The sequence below is a fragment of the Ixodes scapularis genome, unplaced genomic scaffold (assembly GCF_016920785.2).
Source record: "Ixodes scapularis isolate PalLabHiFi unplaced genomic scaffold, ASM1692078v2 PGA_scaffold0__279_contigs__length_252992795, whole genome shotgun sequence".
Lineage (NCBI taxonomy): Eukaryota > Metazoa > Arthropoda > Arachnida > Ixodida > Ixodidae > Ixodes > Ixodes scapularis.
The window spans coordinates 192900331-192925097 of NW_024609835.1; the positions used below are offsets into that span (position 1 = coordinate 192900331).

Sequence of the window (24767 nt, forward strand, 5' to 3'; positions counted from 1 at the left end):
ATTTCACACAATGTTCAGAGTTCATAGTTAAGTAGCCAGCTTGTAACCCATTTTATCTTTTTCCTTGTGGCCACCATAAACACCAACTTACTAGATGGCTTAAGACAACATTTAAGCTATGAAAAAAATGCTTAAAGTGCAGGCGAGCTGGCGTAAGTTATACATGATGATTGAAAACCTGACTTTTTGAGACGTTGTCTGTCCATTTGAAAAACAGCGCGAAAGACACACGGACAAGGAGAGACACAGGACGAGGCGCTGAACTCGCCCCACTTTCTATTATTGTAAGCTTCATTTCTACTACAGAGGGTTCTTTTTTATGTTCTCCTCAGCGCCTCGTCCTGTGTCTCTCCTTCGTGTCCGTGTGTCTTTCGCGCTGTTTTTTAAATGGATTCTTACCAACTCGCCCAACTTTCGATGATTGTTGTCTGTCCGTTTTTCTTTCTACTTCACGGGTTTCCGTTTTTTAAACCACAGTCTGAGGTTTTCAATCATCAACTAAAAACTATATCGCTTTTTGAATAAAAAAAAAGAAAAACTTCGTGAAAAAGCCTGCAAACAAGGGTGCGGGTTTTGTTGGAATGTCGATGCTAGGGAGCCACTGGAAAGCCACATCGACAAACCTTATGCCGCCTTGCGGATAAATTTGGATTTGGTGTTTTTTTCCTGTTTTATTTCTGCGTACTTTGTCCTACATAACGCGCTTTTAATGCTTTTAAACGTACTTATTCTCACAAATCAGTCAATCACATGTAATACTCCACACACACTACGCCTAACCTGCCAATTAGATAAGGTAAATCACATCAGTTGAGCTTCGCTCGTCTCTTGCCATTCAATCGCTATATTGTTTTTTTTTTATTCTGATCCCATGTATAAAACACAGCAACATTGATATTAAAAAAAGGTAATGTTATAATCGGATGCTCAACGAGCATCCACTATCTCGGGGAACTGTAGTTGCGAGCAATATATCAAAATATCTTACATTAGGCAACTCTTCATCTGATTATAGGCGCAGTGAGAAAAGACAGGGCGTCCTGGCATATACACTATATTAGGTGCCATCAGATATCCTCCATTCGGGCCGCAGGAAAGACCGTCATTTCCACCAACTTCTCCTTCGTGTGCCATTCCCAATCTGCATGTTGTAAGAAAAACAAAAGACAGAAGCAAAAGCATAAGGATCACATCTCTTAAAACGATACGCTTCTGTATCGTACTTTTTAACCGACACCCGATTCGAGTACCATATCAAATAGTGGAATTCTGTCGATCTAGAAGAAGATCTATACTGTATTCGAACGTCGCGCTCCCGGAGACCAAACGCCCGTTTTCCTCTTTCTTAGTTTTCGATGGATTTGAAGGGTGCTATAAGGCGTTGTGTTCAATTAATTGTCATGTGACTGCCACAAGACATTCGAGAGTAGAGCTGCGAGGAGCATGTGCGTAGTCCAGACGTTCGCAGTGCTGTACTGCGGGGATGGGTCATAGCGGTCCACGGAATTCATTGTACGGCGAAGCACAGTATGGTTTAGATATCGATCTGCGAAAAGTTATATATATATATATATATATATATATATAATGTGACGATGGAAGACGACGACGCTGAGGCTGCGGTGTGAACTACCATCGCGCGCTAGGGCCGCGTGCTAGGCCCTGCTACCATTAAATGATTCGGCTTCATTATGTGAACATCCTCGTCTTCTCCTGCCGGCCCCCGCATCTCCATAACATTTGGTGGAGGTGTGGGATACCGATCATCCCTTTCACCCCCATCAACCTTGACGCCGTCTGTGGAAGCGCTACGCCGTATTTGACTGACCTCCAACCCACAGCCCTGCAACACAGCCCTCGCCTCAATGATGCCATTAAGACAGGACGTCATGAACTGACAGACGTAAGCGATGAATCATTAAGAGTGTTACGTGATGACTTGAGGACGCGATCGCGAGATGATGATTGTGACGACTGAGAGCTACGAGATTTGACAATCTCCTGCCCCGTCCCCAGCCCAATCTTGTGACGGCATAACGGACGTTCTCAAGCCCGGACAGTGTCGTCGCGGTGCTGTGACTGGTGCTTCGGTCGGTAATGCTGCTAGAGCGTCGTCGGCCACGGAATTGCGACAGGTTCTAATATTTCGCGGCAGGCAGCAGTGCTTTGTCCATCTGTCTTCATCTGTTTCTGTTGTGTTTGCGTGCATGTTTCTCTTGCGTGTTCTTCATTCATCGGCCGGGTCGTCCTCTTTCAAGGAGGGGGAAAATGTGACGATGAAGACGACGACGCTGCTACAGTGGTGTGCACTACTATCGCGCGCTTGGGCCACGCGCTAGGCCCTGCCGCCATTAAATGATCCGGCTTCATTATGTGTAAAGTCACTGGATCCTGGGAAAGTAGCGCCATTGCCTTCCCTACCTGCTAGCCGGACACAAACGGATACTAACATGCAGACGACCCAAACCTCGCAAGGTGATTGGCTAATCGGCCTACGTTGCCATGGAAATCGCCATCTTGGTCCATTTAAATCTTCGAAGCTTCAAGGGGGTCGTTCTAAACCAGTCGCGCCAAGATCACCATGGAGCATCATCGTACTGGAAGCATTCCTCTTCAATATAAGAGTCTTTGGCACTTCGTATGCGATCAACTTATTAATCAGGCCCATCTCCATGGATCTCTTACAATTATATTGTTCTTCTTGCGCATTTCAAGACAGTAAACTTATTTTTCAGTGCCTCCAAGCACCGACACAGCATCTGGTGGTGGAACGAACGTGTACGCCTGTTTCGCCGGTGTGTGGTTAGCAAAATCTCGGTATACAAAAAACGACTCAATAAAGCTACCCGTCACCAGCGAATCTAGATAGGCTCACCAAGAACGAAAAGGTCAAGGAGAAATTACTCATTTCATGGACCAAGATGGCGACCACACACGGAGCTTGGCGTTACTTTCCCAGGATCCAGTGACTTTAATTATGTGAAAATCCTTGTCTTCTCCTGCCGGCCCCCGCATCTCCGTAACAATATTTACACGCATATATATATATATATATATATATATATATATATATATATATATATATATATATATATATATATATATATATATATATATATATATATATATATATATATATATTAAAAACATACAACCTCCAAACGTTTTTTTAATGTTTATTTCAAGCAATGCTTGGACAGCTTTTTGCTTCTTTGCGTTCAACCAGGCTACTCTGTTTTTTTAAACGGTTACTTTATGAGTACAATGCGCTGATGCCTCGCCTGCGAGTACTGTGCTTACGTTCTGGGCTTTTTTAGGCGCCTCGTTGACCTGCATGTTGCATAGGCTTGTGTTTGTGATAAGACATTTGAGTCACCGAACAAAGAAAAAACGAACATTTTTTCCTGTCTCGTTTTCCAAACCGGGATTCTGAGAAAAAAAGTGCCAAATAGAAGGCACTTTTTGTCGCATTCACTTTTTTTCGCCTGACTTTTTTTTTTTTTTGTGGTGCGGCACGATTTTTTAATGATAAGTGTTTAGCCAATAAGTCGAAGATTAACAAATGCTGTCACGATCGCCATCAGCATGCACGCAGAATTAAGTTTCCAATTGTTATGCATTGCGATAATGCAAACTTTTCTGCTTGTTTTCACAATAAGTATGTACTAACCGATAGCATAAACTATATAAAATATCGAGTCGTTGTTGTCCAACTCCGTCCAAGCGTAGGCGCCTTACGCTGCCTTGAGCGTACTGCGTATATACTGTAAAGCGGTGGATTTCTACGCTAGTTAGTTGTTGAACAACATTATTAAAACATCGCAATATGACAGGACAAAACTAGGAACACACGAGGTATGTTCAGCGTCTGTCCTGTTTTGCTCCTCATAATTTCGTAGCGTCCTTTTGCGCCGTTTTTAATAAAGTCGTGTAACTATCTGCAGCTCGACCATTTTCATTACTTCGAATATTAGATACCGCCAAAGTTTGTGAATAAATGCGTAAATGTCTGTACCTGTAAAAAAGTCGGATTTTTTTACATTTTCCTTGCGACAGTTGCCGAAGAGAAAAATCCCCGTACCACATTCATATCAAGCCGGGTAACGGTTTTTTCACTTGAAACCGATAACTCTACATTCACAATAAATGTGCGTTCTTATTAGTTGCAATCTTTGAACAATGCATTTAAGTCTTACTGGTGTTTTCTTGTCCGCTTCTTTTCAAACACTGAGACACACTCATAAGGTACTGAACCGCACGAATAAATGACTAGAAAAAATGAAAGCCGTTTACAAATCCCTGTAACGCCGAATTGGAGCGCAGCTCTTGAGGAGGAGGAGTGAAGGGTACTGAGGGGAGGGTAGACCCCTCCCCCTTCTCCTCCTCCTCCTCTCATTCTTTAATATGCTCCGGGGGGGGGGGTGTCACGTGACTTCGGGGAGGGGGTCACGTGACCTCGGGGAGGCGTGACCTGGGGGTGACCTCAAGGCCACGTGACCCCAAAGGTGACCCCCACGTGACCTTGGGGTCACGTGACCTGGAGGGGTCACGTGACCTCAGAGGGGTCACGTGACCTGGGGGTCACGTGGGGTCACGTGACCTTGAGATGACCTTGGAAGGGGTCACGTGACCTTGGGGGTCACGTGACCTCGGGGGTCACGTGACCTTGGGGAGGCGACCACGTGACCTCGGGGGTCACGTGACCTCAGAGGGGTCACGTGACTTGGGGGTCACGTGACCTTCGAAGGGTCACGTGGGGTCATCTTGGGGTCACGTGACCTTGAGATAACCTTGGAAGGGGTCACGTGGGGTCACGTGACCTTCGAAGGGTCACGTGGGGTCATCTTGGGGTCACGTGACCTTGAGATGACCTTGGAAGGGGTCACGTGGGGTCACGTGACCTTCAGATGACCTTGGGAGGGGTCACGTGACCTTGGGGGTCACGTGACCTTGGGATGACCTTGGTTACGCCGACGCCGACGCCGACGGCGACGGCGACGCCAACGCCGACGGCGACACCGCTCAAGCCGGGAACGGGCCCCTAAGAGCTGCGCTCTAAAAGTGAAAGCCGTTTACAACTCCTTGTAACACCGAATTAGAGCGCAGCTCTTGAGGAGGAGGAGGGAAGGGTACTGGGGGGTGAAGTGACCTGAGGGTTCACGTGACGATGCCGAGGATGTCATCAGTGACGTCACTGATGACGTCATCCGTGATAATGACGATGACGATGCGGATGCCGGGGACGTCATAAGTGACGTCACTGATGACGTCATCAGTGATGATGACGATGACGATGCGGATGCCGGTGAGGTCATCAGTGACGTCACTGATGACGTCACTGATGACGTCATTAGTGACGATGACGATGCGGACTCCGATGACGTCATCAGTGATGATGACGATGACGATGCGGATGTCGGTGGCGTCATCAGTGACGTCACTGATGACGTAATCCGTGATGATGACGATGACGATGCGGATGCCGGTGACGTCATCAGTGACGTAACTGATGACGTCATCAGTGATGATCACGATGATGCGGATGCCGGTGAGGTCATCAGTGACGTCACTGATGACGTCATCAGTGATAATGACGATGACGATGTGGATGCCGGTGACGTCATCAGTGACGATGACGTCATCGGGGAGGTCACGTGACCTCGGCGGGAGGGTCACGTGACCCGGGGGGTCACGTGACTTTGGGTGTCACGTGACCCTGGGGGAGGGGTCACGTGACCTTGGGGTGACCTTGGGGGCCACGTGACCTTGGGATGACCTTGGGGGTCGCGTGACCTTGGGTGACCTCGGTTACGGCGACGCCAACGGCGACGGCGACGCCGACGCCGCTCGAGCCGGGAACGGGCTCTAAGAGCTGTGCTCTAAAAGCATTTGTCGAGTGGGGTTAGACCTTTAGCGTTACTTGTTTTAGAGCGCAGCTCTTAGGGGCCCGTTCCCGGCTTGAGCGGCGTCGGCGTCCCCGTCGGCGTCGGCGTAACCAAGGTCATCCCAAGGTCATGTGGCCCCAAGGCCATCCCAAGGTCACGTGACCCCCAAGGTCACCCCAAGGTCACGTGACACCCAGTCACGTGACGCCTTGAAGTCACGTGACCCCCCCCCCCGAGGTCACGTGACCCCCCTCCCCCGAAGTCACGTGACACCCCCAGGTCAAGTGACCACCCCCAGGGTCACGTGACCTTCCCGATGACGTCATCGATGACGTCACCGGCATCCGCATCGTCATCGTCATCATCACTGATGACGTCATCAGTGATGATGACGATGACGACGCGGATGCCGGTGACGTCACTGATGACGTCATCAGTGATGATGACGATGACGATGTGGATGCCGGTGAGGTCATCAGTGACGTCACTGATGACGTCATCAGTGAAGATGACGATGACGATGCGGATGCCGGTGACGTCATCAGTGACGATGACGTCATCGGGGAGGTCACGTGACCTCGGCGGGGGTCACGTGACCTGGGGTGTCACGTGACTTCGGGGGGGGGGGGGCATCCGCATCGTCATCGTCATCATCACAGATGACGTCATCAGGGATGATGACGATGACGATGCGGATGCCGGTGAGGTCATCAGTGACGTCACATGACGTCATCAGTGATGATGACGATGACGATACGGATGCCGGTGACGTCATCAGTGACGATGACGTCATCGGGGAGGTCACGTAACCTCGGCGGCGGTCACGTGACCTGGGGGTGTCACGTGACTTCGGGGGGGCATCGTCATCGTCATCGTCATCATCAGAGATGACGTCATCAGTGACGTCACTGATGACGTCACCGACATCCGCATCGTCATTGTAATCATCGCTGATGACGTCATCGGAGTCCGCATCGTCATCGTCACTGATGACGTCATCAGTGACGTCACTGATGACATCATCGGCATCGTCACGTGACTCCCCAAGGTCACGTGACCCCCCAGGTCACTTCACCCCCCAGTACCCTTCCCTCCTCCTCCTCAAGAGCTGCGCTCTAATTCGTTGTTACAGGGAGTTGTTAACGGCTTTCACTTTTTTCTCCCTGGTTTGTCAAGAAAGCAAGGTGTTTAATCTCACGGAATGAAGATAGTAAAAAATTATTACGATTAAAGTGATATTTTACTTTTCACTTGAAATAAGTATATTCATTGTTTCCTTGTGGTGAAATATTTAAATAAATAAATAAATAAATAAAACGCTGGGCATAAATATTATCATACTTTGAATTTGTTTGCAATGCAATTTTATCCTACAGACTGTTCTTGAGCAAAACATCTTAAGGCAACGTTACTTTAGGTATTGATATTCAGAAAAAAAAAAATATATATATATATATACAGGGTGTCACAAAAGAAAATTTACACGATCTTTTTTGCCGCAAAAATAAATTAGGCACCGCCGAACGCTCATTCTCCGCCCAAAGGTAGAGCTAGAGGCCATAACCAGATGCCAAAGTTTCAGCCCGATCCGACAACTTAATCAAAAGTTATACGTGATTTTCTGAAAATTTCAATGGGAAAGTGGCAGCCGACGGAGTTTTTGAAACACATGGGGCTCTATGGCACCAGAAACCGAAAACGGGCAAAAATCGGCTCCATTTTCCCATTGAAATTTTCAGAAAATCAATTATAACTTGATTAAGTTATCGGATCGGGCTGAAACTTTGGCATCTGGTTGTGACCTCTAGCTCTAGCTTTGGGCGGAGAATGAGCGTTCGGCGATGTCTAGTTTATTTTTGCGGTAAAGAAGACCGTCTAAATTTTCTTTTGTGACATCTTGTATATATGTATATATGTATGTATATATATATATATATATATATATATATATATATATATTTATATATATATATATTCATTTTTTTTTGCATTGTGTTCTGAAAATGTAACCAGGACTTGTAAGCGCAGTACCTGTGTGTGTGATAGGCGCGGTAACTAAAGGCAGTTAGAGAGTGTTTGTAAACCATTATACGTGTGTTTCTGGTTCTGTGATGTTATAATATTTCGAATATAAAGTTTTAGTTTAGTGTGCTAAACGCACCATAATCATAACCAATAGTCGCCGAAAATGCATGGGCGGCCCCAGTCTAAGGTATAGATGTGGCCGGGTATGAACCAGTTCGCGTATGGTGGAATCAGTAACTCAGCCCTTGATTCGCTCGCCTGACTCAACGAAAACGAAACAGGAACAAAATGCAAATCTACTGAACCGGAAGCCCCACAAATACGGAATAAAAACCGGCTCAATACCTAGTTTTTAATGTAAAGTTATTGCTGCTCTCATTTTTCCTTTGTGTTAATAGGCCACAGTGCGTACATGATATTAATATTCCAAGAATGAACTAGTATTTTAAATGACTGCAGGGGCGAAATGCCATTTAAGACGGATGGAGATGAGTATTTTAAACGAAATACTTACTGGTGACCCAATTCATGGGCAATAAGTAATGCAGATGATACATCGTGGAATCCTTGAACCGCTTGAACGGTTACTTTATCGCGCGAGCAGATACCACAGGGATAGGTGCATCCTGAAAATATTTTTTTTTTATGTCAAATACTTTGCTATCAGGATGGATGTTTCATGTTTTCAGAATAGGAGAAATCAACTTTGTGCAAAGGCTGGGTGAGCTCAAGAATGCGTCGCGGGGATGGTGTGGTATACGGACCTAAGAAAGGGTGGCTAAGAGTTATGCTCATTAAATTATATTTAGAGTTAAACATGGTACTGTCATGAGTTCGTAAATTGGAATGTATTGACGAATATATATATATATATTCACATGCCCGGACCTTCCATTGTCCGAGCAGGTGTGCTAAACTAAAAACACAGCCATCGTTCTTTAAATACAAATATGGCAGGATTCCACGTACCTTGTTTTTGGTGCTGCACACTATGTGGTAAACTGAAGAAAAAATTGAAAATGTGAGAGAGTGGGTTAGTTATGCGTGTTTTTAGAAACCAGAAACACAGCTCGCTCTAAAATAATAATCACACGTGTCTGCTCAATATTAGGGCCCTTTGCTAATTTGATTAGGTTGCTAATGTAATCTCAAGCATTCATCAATATTTGTAAACATCAACACCAGTATTTTGCATCGGGCTTTTTGAAGACCAGAAAGTTTTGCTTACGTCACGCTCAAAATAACCTACGCACTCTTGAACGCTTAGTTTCTGCCCAAAATATATCAGATGCCAAAAATCCAACCATTGATGTTTGCACCACAGGCAGAGATTTTAAATCTGGCCGTTTTCACCTAATGCCTTAATTTATAAAACGCACGTTCTTTGTGTTTTTTTTTAACGAAAGCCTACTTGCGATTCACAAATTTACAATAAAATGCGCGTCCAGTTTTTTGTAGCAGAGGACATTACGATCTATGAATTTGCAAATTTTGTTGACGCAATTCCTTTGTTGAAATCGTAAAAATTGAATTATATTTTTATACGGTTAACGGTAAAGTTTGAAAAATTGCCATTTCATACAAACACGTAGAGGCACATTAGTATAAAACAGAAAGTTAGTCTAGGTGTTGGATATATTTTCAGTAAAAAAATGCAATACCTGTCAAGAACCTGCTATATCTGTATCAAAACCAAAAGAAATGAGCTTTCTACGCAACACCAGAGCTTCCGTGGCAAATTTATTATCTGAATTTGCTGCCAAGCAGTGCTGCCTGAACCCACTCGTACATCCGCTAGCGTCTGCTACAGCCAGTATTAAGGGGTAGAGCAACACTCATTCGAAGTACTCAAAAGACACCAATTATCAAACCGTCCGGCGTTAGACGTCCCAGCAGATTAGGTTATCTTGCTTAACCTAAAAAAAGCTTTTAGGAAAACCGTAAACAAATGTGATGCGATAACTAACATTCAACGTTCCACCCGTGTTACAATGTCGTGATGTCACAGGAAGGCAGCATTGCACTTTGAGCAGTCACTTTACAAAGCAAAGCATGTCGCGAACATCTGTGCTACTTAGCTTGTGACCAACTGAGTTTTGACAGCCTATTTCTTTCACGCCGTAAAACATTTTGTAATCAGTTAGGAACGTGTTCCACAACCCGAAACACTCAACATTGGCCTAGCATTGGTGTCAGTACGAGTTAAGATTCAAAACTTGACGTAGAAGAAAAAGAAGTTAAACCTTGCTCATTGACGTATGGAGACCGTTTGCAGGCGTATAGCGCACAGGAAAACAATTGGCGATAATGTGAGAAGATGATTGAAAGGCAGAGTGATTATGTTTATCTGTAGCAGAGTATTCCAACAAAGTGGCGGAAGCCTCACCTAATAATTGTAGATAAACTGAAGGAGTGCCGAATTTTTATCCAAGCGTAATACTGGCTGCTGCACCGACAGAGCTACGGATAATATGACTCTCTTTAAAAATTGTGTTGATTTGCTTCATCCCCACCCCCAAGGTGATAACTGACTGGTACTGGGGTTCTGCTTTCTCTAAAGTTTTCACTTCTAAAACTTCCACTAAAACAAAAAAAAGACGAGTGGATATACAGTCTGAGAATGTCGAACTGAAACACGCTTCAACAGTACTCATATCATCATCATCATCATTTAACATTATTATTTTACATCATAACATTATTTCTGAGGGTTTTCTTGTGTGACTTTTCACAACGCGCGACATTGTAAGGCCCCTTTTTCTTCGTGGATTCCTGTTCATCCTTATAATGTCAAGGTATTTTTAAGCCTGATAAATACTTGTAAACAGGACTTTTCTTCAATCGAAAGTTATATTTCTGTCATTCCCTTTATTTTTCTTCATGAAGACCACTATTTCTTTTTTTTTTTTTTCAAATAAAAGCTGCTGGAGGGGCTAAGGCCTGGAAAGAATTTAATTGTATCATACGTTCAATAAAGTCGAAAAAAAGAAAACATGCGGTGCACATTCAGCTGCCGCTTGGAGTTTTGTTTTTGTGTGTTCTGAAATCGGATGACAAGATAACCACCCCTATATTGAGAGGACGTACATGCATTACAATTTCGCGTTGCAAACCAAAATTGTGTATACATTTTCATAAATTTGTTTTTTTTCTGTTCTACCGTAAAACGATCCTGCTAAATCTAGAGGTACTTAACACTTCTAAAATTAGAGCATTAAAATGTGTCGTTTTATATTTGGTAGACTAAAAAAATTTCCTGTGGCATTCTTCTTTCTTTTCATGATGCAAGAGGAGTAGTATGGTCGTACTCATCGATACGCCATTTCATTGGGGAAAAATGAAAGAAGGTACTGCAGCCGTTATTTTAAAAATGCCTTTTCAAATTGGAAAAAAAAGTTAAATCCCACCCTACTGCCCGAAAAAACTACGCCTCTCAAAATGCTTGAAAACGGTTTGAATACGATTCTACGAACGTTTCAGAACATGGTGTTGCTTGAATCGTAAAATTAAGCAGACAATCAAAAATAAAATCTTATGATAACATATCCACCTATTCCTTACTTCAAAAATCTAGGAATGGCTGGCAAATAGAACACACCTAACGTATATAAAGAAAGGTAGTTTTATTTAAAACCACTCAAATTTCTCAGCTTAAACCCGAAATCAGAAATGTCATTGTAAATGCCTGTCGCTAATATTTTAGTGAAAAACGTTTGTCACACAAAACTGAAATTGTATTTTTTGTTAAGCCCACCGCTGTCTCTCATTCTCTTCAATATCCAGTTTCCTGCGATCTGTACTTTAAATAAACAGGCAAGGAACAAAAATTGTAGACTTGTACTTGAAACATGTAAGTTGGGAAGTAAGCAGAATACTCGTCATGAAGGTATTTTGATTAATGTTGATCGCTTTAGGCTTTATTTCCTTACCCTGAGACAAACGCCACAACATCCTGAGCATCAGGCCTCAAAGTTCGGGAGAAAAAACAATTAAGTGGCTTTACAGTGTCGCAAACCATCAACTGTCTTTCGGGAGTTAATTTTAAGTAAGCTTCACTCTGAAACACGTAGAAAGGCATTTCACATTAATGTTTAAGTGACGAATAAATATCATAAGAGTAAATTACGTACCATTAATTTATCAATACCAACAATGACAAAACGAGGCGTTGGGTTTTGCAACGCAGTGTACAGCTGGTTTACCTGCAAAAGAGAGAATTAAGCTGATCACAACAAAACCATACTAAGCTGGAAAACTTCATTTTGGCGTATCGGTCAAAATTGCAAGGCTATCCTGAGGCGATGAATCCAGGAAGACGTAAGAGCCTGTGAAAGTGTTGGAACGCCACGTTCCGCTTCACACAAAAGGAGAGAACACAGCTCTTAGTCCGTTTACTTTTCATGAATTCACATGCTGGATCAGTAAAAGAAACATCAGATGGAGAAAAAAAAACTAAATGTTATGCCTATAATTTCAACTTCACAAAGAATGCTTACACTTGTTCCGGGCAGTTTAGTTGAAACGTTTCGCAAATTCTATGCAACTGCTTCAATGAACGCCGGCGAAATCATTCCATTTAAAAACATCCATCTTTATAAAAAAAGGTTGTTACATATTCGTAACTCTGTCAGGTTACCTATTTGATATGCATACTAACGTTTGGTGTAACTCGGTGTGTTGAAGTTTTTTTTCAGTTATTACATTTTATATATTCAGTTTAAAAATACTTTCCAAAAAATTATGGGCGTCATCAAGACTGCCACATTGACGTACCTTACAAAAATAATGCACACGCGGCTCTTTATGTCACTCCACAAGCTAAGTAACTTAGAAGCGCTCTTAAATAATGATTTTTATGAGAGCAGATCTTTGTGCAAGCAAGTATGCTTCCCTTATCCAAAGCGCGACACTACCGCACCGAATCTCTCATAGAAGAGGGGGAAAAAAACAGTACACATGACATGCAAGAATAAGGTTGATTCTTGTGTTCACATCATTAAGGCAAAGAATTCGTGGCGGCTTATTAGTTGAGCTATTTTGTAACGGGGAGCAGGCCTTTTGGCGTATGCGCTTTAATATTTAACCGTCACTGGTAAAATCGTATAAATATTTTTTTTCCTCGGAACATCGTAAAATGCTGCAATGTTAGTTTTTTTTTCTTTTTTTTTTCAGTTTTTTTGTTTTGCGAAGTGCACTGATTTAGACCTTTTTTATGGTGCACCAGAAATACTTTAAGCTACTATGTACTTTTAAATGTGCATGCAGGTTTACTTGCGAAAAAATATTTTTTATCAATATAGTTATCAACTTAATTAGAGGGACCTCTATAAATATTTCAATAAATTGTGTCCTGGGCGAAAATCCATTTTACAAATTATTCTGTGGGAACCACATTTTTTGCAGTAACAGTTTTAACATCATTGCTTTAGGCAGCCTGTACATTTTTTCCTTCATTTGTTTTTATAATCACTACAAAACGTCAAGCAGTTTCTGAGTTTCTGCACTAAACACACTTATGACTTAGCAAATAAAAAAAACGAAGACGATGTTGCTTTTAGCAGTATTGGCATATTTTTAAAAGAACACGAAATGTTAAAGAAATGATTGGGTCTTAACTCATCTATATCCACGCTGTCAAAGGAATATTACCTTTGCTTCATCTATCAAGCTGAATTATCTCCTCGCATTGTTTTGTTAGTTTCTCTCGTTAAATTTACGATATTTTTTTAAGTTTTTAAACAAGCCGACAAAGTTAAGATGTGTCATGTTATGAAAACATCAAAATATTTGAGAGGCAAGGTTAGCCGACGAGTATTAAGTAAAAATAAATGTTTTGTGGCTGCCTCACGTTCGTCTGTTCCTTTGCTTCAATTGAAAGTTTCCCTGTAAAATTGCTTTCTTAGTACGCGTTTTATTTATCCTATGATTCATAAGAGTACTGCGGGTTATATTAAATGTTAAGTATTGTGTAATGCTAGTTTACAATCTATGGAGCTTTCTTATGGAGCTGATGCATATACATTATATCTGTTCAAAACTTAGCTACTTGCCGATGTTTTGGGGGATGCCTAAAATTACGTATAGTAGATACAGTTTTTTCATTATACTGCGATATTTTTTTTTAAAATAAACGCAGGACATATAATAATGAATAGCACTTTTTTGCTTAATGTAGGTAGATAAACCATACTTCCATAATCTTGTATGATCAATTCTGGCCTGACAAACAGCTCTCCTTTGATATATTATTCTTAATCCAGTAAGACAAGAATTTAATGGTGAAATCTGAGTCCATCATAATTCAATATGTAGTTTAACTCTAAACTATGAAGAAATCTTTAGAGTGACAATTCCTTTGATATATGCAAACCAAAATTTAAAAGTGACGTCACTTTCACCCGATATTAGTTGCACATACCATATGAACCATAAATGCAGAGCGCTTGTCTAATCTCATTCTACTCGAATACACATTATTCGCGTCTCCAGCTCGTTGCTCGCCCTCCCGCGGCGGAAACGGGAAGCGCTCTAGTGAGGGTCCCCCGGTTCTCCTGCTCAGCGGGCTCGGCGGAACTGCTGGCGATCATGGCTCGCTAAATATCATTTCCGAATGCAAACAACACTCTTCACTGTCCCAACGTGGTGCTGCAGCCGGTATCGGATTGTACCTTATTAGAGAGTTTTAGTATCTCGTATACAAGCCAACGCAAACGCTCTGCGTTTGCGTTAGGGTGGCGTGCTCCACGTTGCGCGTGCGCATCGTTGCCATGCTCCGATCTAAGACCCTAATTTTTGGCTCCGCGCTAGCGCAGCGTGGTACACGCAAAGTTAACGCAAACATACAGCGCTTGCGTTCGCGCGTATACACAATACTAAAACTCACTACTATTTCACCGGCTTCAAACGCCAAAGAAACGTGATGTAGTGAGCAGACGCGCAAGCAGGTAGGCGTTCCTTCGAACTGGAAAGGCTGAGATTGGCAAACCGGCGGCGAGCTGATACGAAAGTAAATAAATGTTAAAAAAGAGTAATTAAAAAGAAATCCTTTTTTTTTCCGGGGGAAAGGGGGGGGGGGGGTATTTGGTCTGGAACGATATTGGTGGCGACTTTGGAACTTTTGCCGATTGTCAAAAGTCGCTACTTTGATTGCACCCTCAATTAATCTAATTTTACATGAATTCCTCACATTTGCTAGGATGTTGTCTTTGATTTGACACTCTATTTCTTATAACTTGGTAATTGAAAATGCTGCAATTGGCACCTGTGATGATAATTAGCACACTTTAGATTGTCATACTTGTTCGCGCGTTTAATATTAGATCATAGGCAACTAATTATTTTAGAGTTTGAAAAACTGCGTATTAAAATATCTTAATTTTAATATTTATATTAGTATTAATACAAATCGCGGCAATGTATGCTCCCAATTAGCACCACGATCACAAAAGTACGCCATTTAACCATAATAGTCTTTCCTGAAAGGTATCATTTTGTTTTCTTTTTAGCACATGAAAATCTCTTGACATCCTTATCAAGATAGACAAACAGTCAAACACTCCATGGATGCAATATAAACTCGTATGCGTCATGCGTGGCTCGGATTCCGTCTTAATTTTTCTAACAAGAACAGCATTTCTTAATTCATACCTTTTGTGAACATATTGTATAACTTGTAATACAATATGTAATACAATAATATTCTGTTATTCTGGTACTGGAAGAAACGTTAAATCTCTTAATGATCTAAATACCCAAAAAGGCATTGAAAGGCAAGCAGTTCATTCCTTCATATGACAATTATTTGGGTTAGAACAAGCAGCAAGAACGCACAAATATCGGCACTGATTTTTTCAACAAATAATAATATTCTATGTTACCTCTATCCTATGTTACAAAATTTTCCGCGGACAACTTCGTTAACTAAATAATTACGGTGTGAGACACATTTTAGAGTTATAAAAGAAATCTGCAATTAAGACTTATATCGAGAAGTTAAATCCAAAATAAAAGTTAGTTTTGGTTGCTCTCCGAAATTAAAACGTATCTCCTGGCTTAAATATTACGCTAAATACCGTTTTTTTTTTTCAGGATAAAGATGTGACATGTGCTCATAACACCCTAGCTTCCTCGTATTATCAGAAATAATTTGCGTCGCTCAGTGAAGCCAGCACACTATACAGGCTCAGCAGCAACACGCATCTCCGACCCTCACTAAACCCGCCATTTTGGAAAACGAGTGGCGCCACCTATAGTGAATTGGAGTCGCGAATAGACGGTGATACCTGCGCACAAGAAATGGCTAGTGTTTTGTTGCTCTTTTGATGGCGTGCTGTCGAGATATACAATACGCGGAGGCTCACTCTTGCCCGTCAGGGTGCGTAAGCGCTCGCCTGGAGCAAATTTAACCGACTGCACTAGGAAGCAAGCGGCCGTTTCGGCCTGGCTGCCACACAATAAACGCTTCAAGAACAATGCCGGAGTGACAAATCGTTGTCGTCACAGCCACAACGCAACAGTAGCCTAAAAAACGTAGGTGCACGAAAACACTAAGGGCAAGCCAACGCAATGTCACAGTTTTAAGTTTGAAACGACGACTCCATTCCCTTTAATGTGAGCCTAAAATAAGTGAGGCCAGAACGGTGGTTTCTTGCAAAGACAAACCCATCGCTAGGTTGTTTTGTAAAAAGGTAAGCTCGAAAAACTAGATATTATTAAGGAGTAGTCTACACAATGTTAAAGATAACGCTTACTTTTTTCACACAAACAAAAAAGCTTACAGCAATTTACTGCAAACCGCGAAAGGATGACAACGATTCTGGAACCTTTAAATCGAGTTTCCTGTTTCGGAGCGTTTCAGACATGGAGTTTTTTTCCACATTCCTGGTTTATGCAACATTGCTACCTAACTGAATTTTGTTTTCTTATACAAACTGACCTGAGCTGTTCTACTGAGGGGTCAAATCAACATTTAATACAAGTATGGAAGGACACGACACACGATGATTAATTCTTTATGTCGGTCTAAAACGTTCCAGCGACAGCCCCATAGGCCCACGCCTGTGGCGATGGCGCCAGCATATCTTCGCAGCACTTGGAATCTTTAGTCTATTTTTTTATTATGAGCACGTACTTTTTTCTAGGGGGGGGGGGGGTAAATTAGGCGAGTGCCGTATTCACCATGTATGAGGCTCAGCTGAATAAAAATAAGGAGATATTCATCATGTTAAGTAAGGTAAGTTATTCAAATTTGTCAAATAATTTTTTATTTATTGGTTTTAGGAGACGTTTGAAATTTTAGTATTGACAAAAATTTAAATTAGGGTCAAATGAAAAATAGTTTAAAAATGTGATAGTTTGTTAGTTATTTTTTAATCAATTACCGCTTTCCGTAGCAGGATTTTAAAATAAACGAAGGCCAACCTCTTGAAACATTCAGTGGAGAAAATTAAGTAAAATATAAAAATTACATTGAATTTAGTTAAATATAATTTGAAGGTAACTACATTTTTGAGTGATGGAGAAGATTACCAATGTTTCTGGAGAAAAGCAAAAATTACCATTTTTGTGAGTGTAATCCATAAGATACAATGCAAACAAATTGTGGAGCCGTGGAAAGAACTTTATACGCGTCGTAAAGTTTTATTAACTCTTACCTATATTTAATGGGTGTCATATAAAACATTCCCGGGGAACATTGCGACGTTTGTGAAAGTTCAGTTAACATTCCGATATAGAGCATGATCTGTGGCGTTCATGTCTCTGACAGTTGCGGTTTGCATAAAAGAGAGTCGTAAGCCCTCACCATGATTGCACTTCAAAGAGTGAGGTAGTCGTTTTAGTCATGTCATCAATATCTTGGCGACTTGACATTAGTAAGTGCGCCGACGACGCAAGTGACGAAGTGACTCAAACGATTACACCTATAATTTAAATCTTTAACGTTCTTTACGCCCCATAACATAAATGCTTACCTTACTCATTAACATTGCAAAATAGTGTGGGAGATAACTTCCTTTCAGTTGCTGAAGAGCATTGTCGTAGACTATTCTGGTTTCAACCACAACTGTACGTGGCAAGTTTCCCAGGTATTGTCTTCCCGCTATACGGAGATTTGAAGGTGAAACGTTATAATAAAAAGGTTGGTCCCGCCGCATCCCGTCGCTTCTTAAGCATTATTTCGGGGTGCGCAAGGCATTATAATAAAAATGAGCCTTCGTTTGAGGTACGATGCCAAAAAAAAACGCCTAAGTTGGCAGAAGTGTGGCAAGCATAGGCGCCTAACTTGTGCATTTTAAGGTTTTGGTGCATTCCACTTGTCTGTGACCAAGTACCTTGCGTAACTAGAGTCCTAGTTTGGCAATCCTAATGCATGCCAACGTATGTCTTCTTTCTGGACAGCCACAAGAGTGTCAATGTAAGAGCCATACTTGAGCCATAACTGCCAAAGTAAATCTTAATTTAAGGATTCAGGAGAATTCCAAAATTGACTTTCCTCTTGCCAGCCACGGGAGTGCAAAATCAGTGCCAAAATGCCAGGGAAACCCCAAAGACACGTTGAGGTTTGGCTTTTTTTGGTTAGGCACAATATTGCTAGCTAACGTACACTAGAACAAAACTAAAATGCGTTCGCCGCATGATTGTCACATGTCACCCCCCTTAGTATCGCCAAATGAAGAAACAACTGCTCCTGTTCAGATTTGATTTTGGGTCCTCAGAATGTGATATGGCGTCTATTCTGAAGCCACAATCGCTTGATTTCTTTCCTTTTATAACCAGGCTTTGACTGTGATCAGTCAAGGCAAGATACGCACAGTGCAATATTTGCCTTTGCAACACATCTCATGTTAATTGAATGTGTTGAGAAGACCACTTTACGTCATTATCCCGCAGCGGTCGTTAGGTGAGAGCAGTTACTGTAACGTCTATCCAAGTTCAGCAGCGTCCTTTGTGTAAGTTGCAAGTCTTTTGGACAATGGCGCGCGTATCTACGTGCGCGCACAAATATCTAGCGCATTGTGCGGCTTCAAAATTAGCACTGTCTTGTGCAGCTGCGGAAAAACATTTCGCCTGCCTTAGTGTCCAAAAATCACCAGACACCCAAATTAAATTAAAAAAAATCTTTTGGGCAAAATTAGTAGATATTTTTCCTTGATGACAGGCCACCCGCACCCTACGAAAACTCAACTGGTTTTTCATCCCCATACGTAAATGATCCAGCGCCAGCGGGGTTAGCCCTGATTGCATAACTCGAACACTGCACAAATATCGGTTCGAGAGTAACTGGATTTGGCATCTCCATTTTTTGCTCCAGGTCGATCAGAGTGGGAGGATGGTTTTTTTGTATCAACTTCGGGACCAAAGAAAACCCACAATGTGTACAAATGCGAAGTTTGTATGAGCCGCATCTAGATCACAGCGGCTCGACAAATAGAGGCTTTGCGCGAGCGTTGTCTTCTAGCCTATTTGTATCGTCCGCAGTGATATTGACCCAGTCGTCTGTGTAAGTGACAGCTCATATTTTCGTAAGGCGGAAAGATGCCAGACGTTTAACGTACTACGAGAAAATAAACCCCAACTTTTACGCATGCTTGGCGATATGGGACCACCACGATAGTTTTGCACTAAACCCGCAGGAAGGGTGCCTAACCCTGTGTCTTTTTGGGCGGATTTAGATTGAGATAGGCCAGATTCCAACAAAACTATATTTGGCGCAGTAAAGTTAACTATGGTGCTTGTGCACCGATTTGGGCCCAAAGATGCCCAGACAAACTCTGAAGAAATTAAGCCTAACTTTGACACTTGTTTCGCTATCTGGTCTCAAAGGTCCGAAATATTATCCAAACTACAATGCATTCAGCCTAACTCTGGCACTTGTGAGGCTACTTTGGCCGAGAGCGGCGAGATGACCGCGTAATCATTACGAACGGAAACCTCACATTGGTATTTTTTCAAGATTTGTGCCGAATATTGCCAGATGACAGACTTACCGCATGAGAGTAAGCCTAGCTCTGGAACTTGCTTGCCGATATAGGGCCAAAGGTTCCAGATCACATCGAAACTACCACGAAGTGAGTCCTAACTATGGCAATTGTTTGGAAAGTTAGAGCCAAGACGCCCAGAATGTTTCCAAAGAAGGTAACGCTTGGCTTGACTTTGGCTTGTTCGGCTTCTCAAGGTCTTAAACAACCAGACAACAGCCCGATATTTTTCCAGACCTCTTCATAGCTTTGGTCTTCCGGATTTGGTAAACAAAACGAAGGTCCGGTTAAAAAACTAGTAATTAAAAATTACCTAAAAAAAACACTTGCATACTTTATTCTACCGAGCCTAGAAACTACCGGCTTGGAAGAAACAAAGGAAAGCGCCGTAATTTTGTTTTTAAAGCATAAATGAAGGCTTATAAATGTTCAGAACGATGACTCCAACACTGCGATGCACAACCGCAAGATGGTGTTAAATACTGCAATTGAACAGAAACCAAAGGGTCTGAAAACGCTCCTCGTGAAGATGTGAATAGCTTTGTGATAACAACAACTTGTTCTGCATGCAATGGAGCATAAGAACTCGAGGTGTGTTATTGACCTTTAATATCGATAGACCGTCGAATGAAGAATATGGTCATAGTCTATAAAGTAGCACTTAAGGCAATGAATCATTAAATGTTCGCAATAATTTCTTAGTAGCTATAAATACTGAAGTCTTTACATTTTCTTCGCGGTTTTGAATTAAGTTCATGCATTTTATCGCGTCAACGTTTAATTAAAAACTATTCGAGTTTACTGACCTGTGTGGATATTGCCCCCTGCTTTTTGTTCTGTGCAGCTGGTAAAATCAACTGTAAAATAAAGAAAAACTGCATTTACATCCCGAATCATTTTTTGACCAAACATTTGTTCAGGGGAAGGGGGTGCAGTAAAAAACAAAAAGCGCACTTCCGTTTGGTGGGAGCAATTCATTAGAAAAATATATTACACCTTGTGTGAATTTATTTGGTTTATAATACTTATCAATGCCATTACGTATTTTACATTTAATCATAATACAAAAATCAGGTTAACGTAATGGAAAAGTGAAAGAAACAAAAAGAGCAATAATGCACCAGAATTGTAAGTATTCGAAAGAGAGGATTCGACAACACAGAGGAACAAAGTGCGCAGTACCGATGATTACATATATTAAAAATCATATATTTAACTTAATATTAATTTTATCAATCCAAGAACTGATTAAGGTCTTATCCACCAGGTAGAAAATATTGTACCTAATTTTTGTACGTATCATTTATAAATAGATTGTGAAGTGGGTCTTACCATAATCTGCATACATCGGGATGGACGTATCATTCAACATTGATATCACATGAGGAACGATTCCGTCTTTTGATCGGGGACTAGATAATACTGGCTCGATTGATAAGGTGTCAGTGAGGATACCTCTCTGCAAAAGTCAATTCAAAACAAGATATTAAAATGCTTATCGCCTGTAAAATGTCCATAAGATATTAAAATGCTCATTAAAATGTCTATTCAAATGCGTATGAAAATGCATTTTTATTCGCTAATTTCATCCGTAATGACACATGTAAATCATACCACTTGGACATGTCCATTAGATTCTTGGACCACAACAGAGGACCCGTGTTTCCGGTCCTGATACAAACTCTCTTCAATTTCCTTGACAATCTGCTGGCAACAACACGAGAGTATTATTTGCAGTGCTGCAGACGTCATCAAAACACATTCTATGAACTCAGCAGCACCATTATCTGTTCATATATAAAAGTATACACCAAAAGTCATGAATGTACACATCGATTATATATGGTACCCCAAGACCATATAAAATTAGGAGGCATACGAATTGCAAACACCAAGACAGCGGCGAATTCGGATGAATGTTAACAATTTTTTATAAGTGTACAAAAGGCAGTATGTAGACGTCGTTTTTTTACGAAATACTAGCCTGTAAATATGTGGTTGGTTTATATATATATTAGAAAGTCAATTTTCAGTTTCAAATTTATGAACAATCACAAGACAAGCTTGAAGAGCCTTAATCAAAGTGCAGAGCCAGAATCCTTGAGGAGACGTAACTTCATTTGTGTTTATAATCTCAGATAATGAACAAAACCAATACCTACCATTTGCCACCGTCTGTTCAGCAACACGGTGATTTTTATGTAGAAAAGGGCGAATGCTATCTGTATATGCGGTTGTGATTATCGCCGCTCAGATCTTTAGTTTATACCATAAAACTTGGACGTTTACGGGAAGGAGGGGGAGTGTTTTATGGGATTTACTGAAATCCCGCAGAAACCAGTCAAAGGTTATATAGACCACTCTGATGATCACCTTCTTCCAGTAGGGTTTTTTGCCTAAACGACGGTTGCACGCCTCCTTGGCAATCGTAGTACGTCTTTTGTGCGAACTATTGAATATCGCATATGCGTTTAAAGCCTAGTGACCCAACATTTATTACCTATGACTTATGTGCTGGAAAATTGTGCATAACCGTATCCCCCGAGAGCTTAACCTGGGTAGGAAACATATTTTTCGTAAACACCAAAGTTCTTTTTTTTTTTATGTGTAAAACATCATTTCGAACTCCCTGTAGAATAGGTGGGCGGCAGCCACATATTCTCACAAAGAAAGATAAACATTTGTGGCGAATGACATTCATAACGTACGATTGACAGAAATAGATAGCATAGAAGGAAGAGGGGAGTTGTTCCAGAGTAAGTGTGCCATTGACAGTTTCACAGACTGCATCGAAACGCACTAACCCAAGTCCAGCTGCAAATAAATGTACTTACAGAACTGTCGAAGTGGTTCATATGATCGCCATCGGTGAAAATCAAGTTTTCGGAAAAAACTTTGCTCCTTTCTAAGCTCAGAATAAGTCCGTCACGAATTTGGAGCATCTTCTCGCCATATTTACTCCTCGCTTCGAAAATTCTTGGGTAAACAAACTCCTCCAGGGTCGGTTCTGTGAGGAGAGAATTCGTCATCATTAGAGATGTTCAAAGTTGAATCTCGAGGCTCCAATGAATTCTCAAATTTTTCTATAATGTGGCAAACTTCAAGTGTGCGTTGCCCAACTTATGCAAGAAACTTGACACATTTCCAAGAAAATGAAATAGTACTTTAATTTATTGTGCAGCTTATGTATATATGTATATATATATATATATATATATATATATCACTGTTGGCTCCATAAAACACTACCCCTTAAAGTGTTTATGATCGAGTTTGTTAATTGACAACCAATCTCTACAAGAAACTGTACATCTTATTCTGCTAGGAGGAATCAGCTCAGTTTTAGCTATGCTCCTAACTGTCAAACTTCACTTTAGATGTTTGCAAAACCTTAATCTTTCTGAACTCCAACCTCGGCATGAATAAGAAATCATTAGTCATAATTACTTTAAAAAATAAAGTACAGTTTTTTGGACAAAAATTTTAGACTGATTTAATCATCATTACTTACTGAAGAAAGCCGAATGAACGAAAGTAAAAATAATATTTTCGCAATTCGTCACTCACTTTGATTGTGATCACATATTCCACATACATACACTTAAATCTCGAAGACATTCCACGCAACACAAGCAACGTCCAAGTATTAGCAATTGAGATTTTGAGTTACTCCTGCTCGTTGTAGAGGTCGGAAATCACTATGGGACAATTTTGTTTCCCCTTACATCAATAAGAAGTGACTCTTTTATTTCTGGTTTTCTAAATTTGTTACCTAGTACTATCCCAAAATCAATACTAGAGCTAAATAAAAAATGAAGCGAAGGAGTGAATGAAGTATCAAAGGAATTTACTGGAACTAAGTGGAAAATGCGTCATAATTATTCATAAACATTAAAATCAACAATTCACCTTTTCTTGTTTACATTTATGCACAAACAAAATTACTTTCACGATTTACCAGCATAAAAATAAATATTCTCTTTGACTTCTGAAATTTTATTAGGAGCAGATGGTCGTCTAAAATATAGAGTGCATTCAAGAAAACAAATTAGGTCGCCCGAACGCTGTCATTAAATCGTCGACATAACCTACGAAATTCAAACTATAAGTGTACGTACACACTCACGTCAAAATCAAACTCACCTAAAAAGCATGCTGTTAGCATTAGTGTGAGTACGAAACACACGCTTCCAGACATTGTGAAGGGAAATGCTAGTGGTGGTAAAATATTGTGCGAGGTTTGCGGGCATTTATACGGTACTGAAATCACTTCAATACTTGAAAGGGCTTTCCTTCATTACATTTAGTGAAAGCTCCACCTTGGCAGAATTATCTAAAACTTGACCTATGCAATATTTTTCGTTTTGTTATTTCTGCACTGGGGGCCGGTGACATACATCATATTTGTTAAGAGTGATATGCAGAGGACAACACTTTCCTTCTTCCTTTCCAATATTAATCATAATACCAGAAACCTGTCGGCGCACAGCTGCCGGCTTGTCACTAAAATTAATCTTTATTATAACGCACAACGACGATGACGAAAATTGATGTTAGACTGACTCGACGAAATGTTAAAGGAAGGCGCCAAACAACTTGCGAAATCGCCGACCAGACGCGAAAGGCCTCGGGATGCGGTTTTATGAATGATGGCGGTACCTACCTTAAAGTGACGTACGATTCTCCAACGGTACGCACAGTGATCCTGACTGTCAGTCAAACATGACATTTTTAAGCTCAAATGTCAGCGTCTGGCACTCCGAGCAAGATATTTTCCGCGAAATTGATTGCACTTATCCCCGCTCCTCCAAGACGGTCAGGATGTGGCTTTTGGCAGTCATTATTTCCGCTTCCTTTCTCATTATTTAAAAAAAACTTT

At 41.2% G+C, this 24767-nt stretch overlaps 1 pseudogene; it reads right to left on the bottom strand.

The window, feature by feature from the left end:
* Positions 1-984: 984 nt before the first annotated feature.
* LOC115328575 lies at positions 985-24086 on the bottom strand (annotated as a pseudogene).
* Positions 24087-24767: the final 681 nt, after the last annotated feature.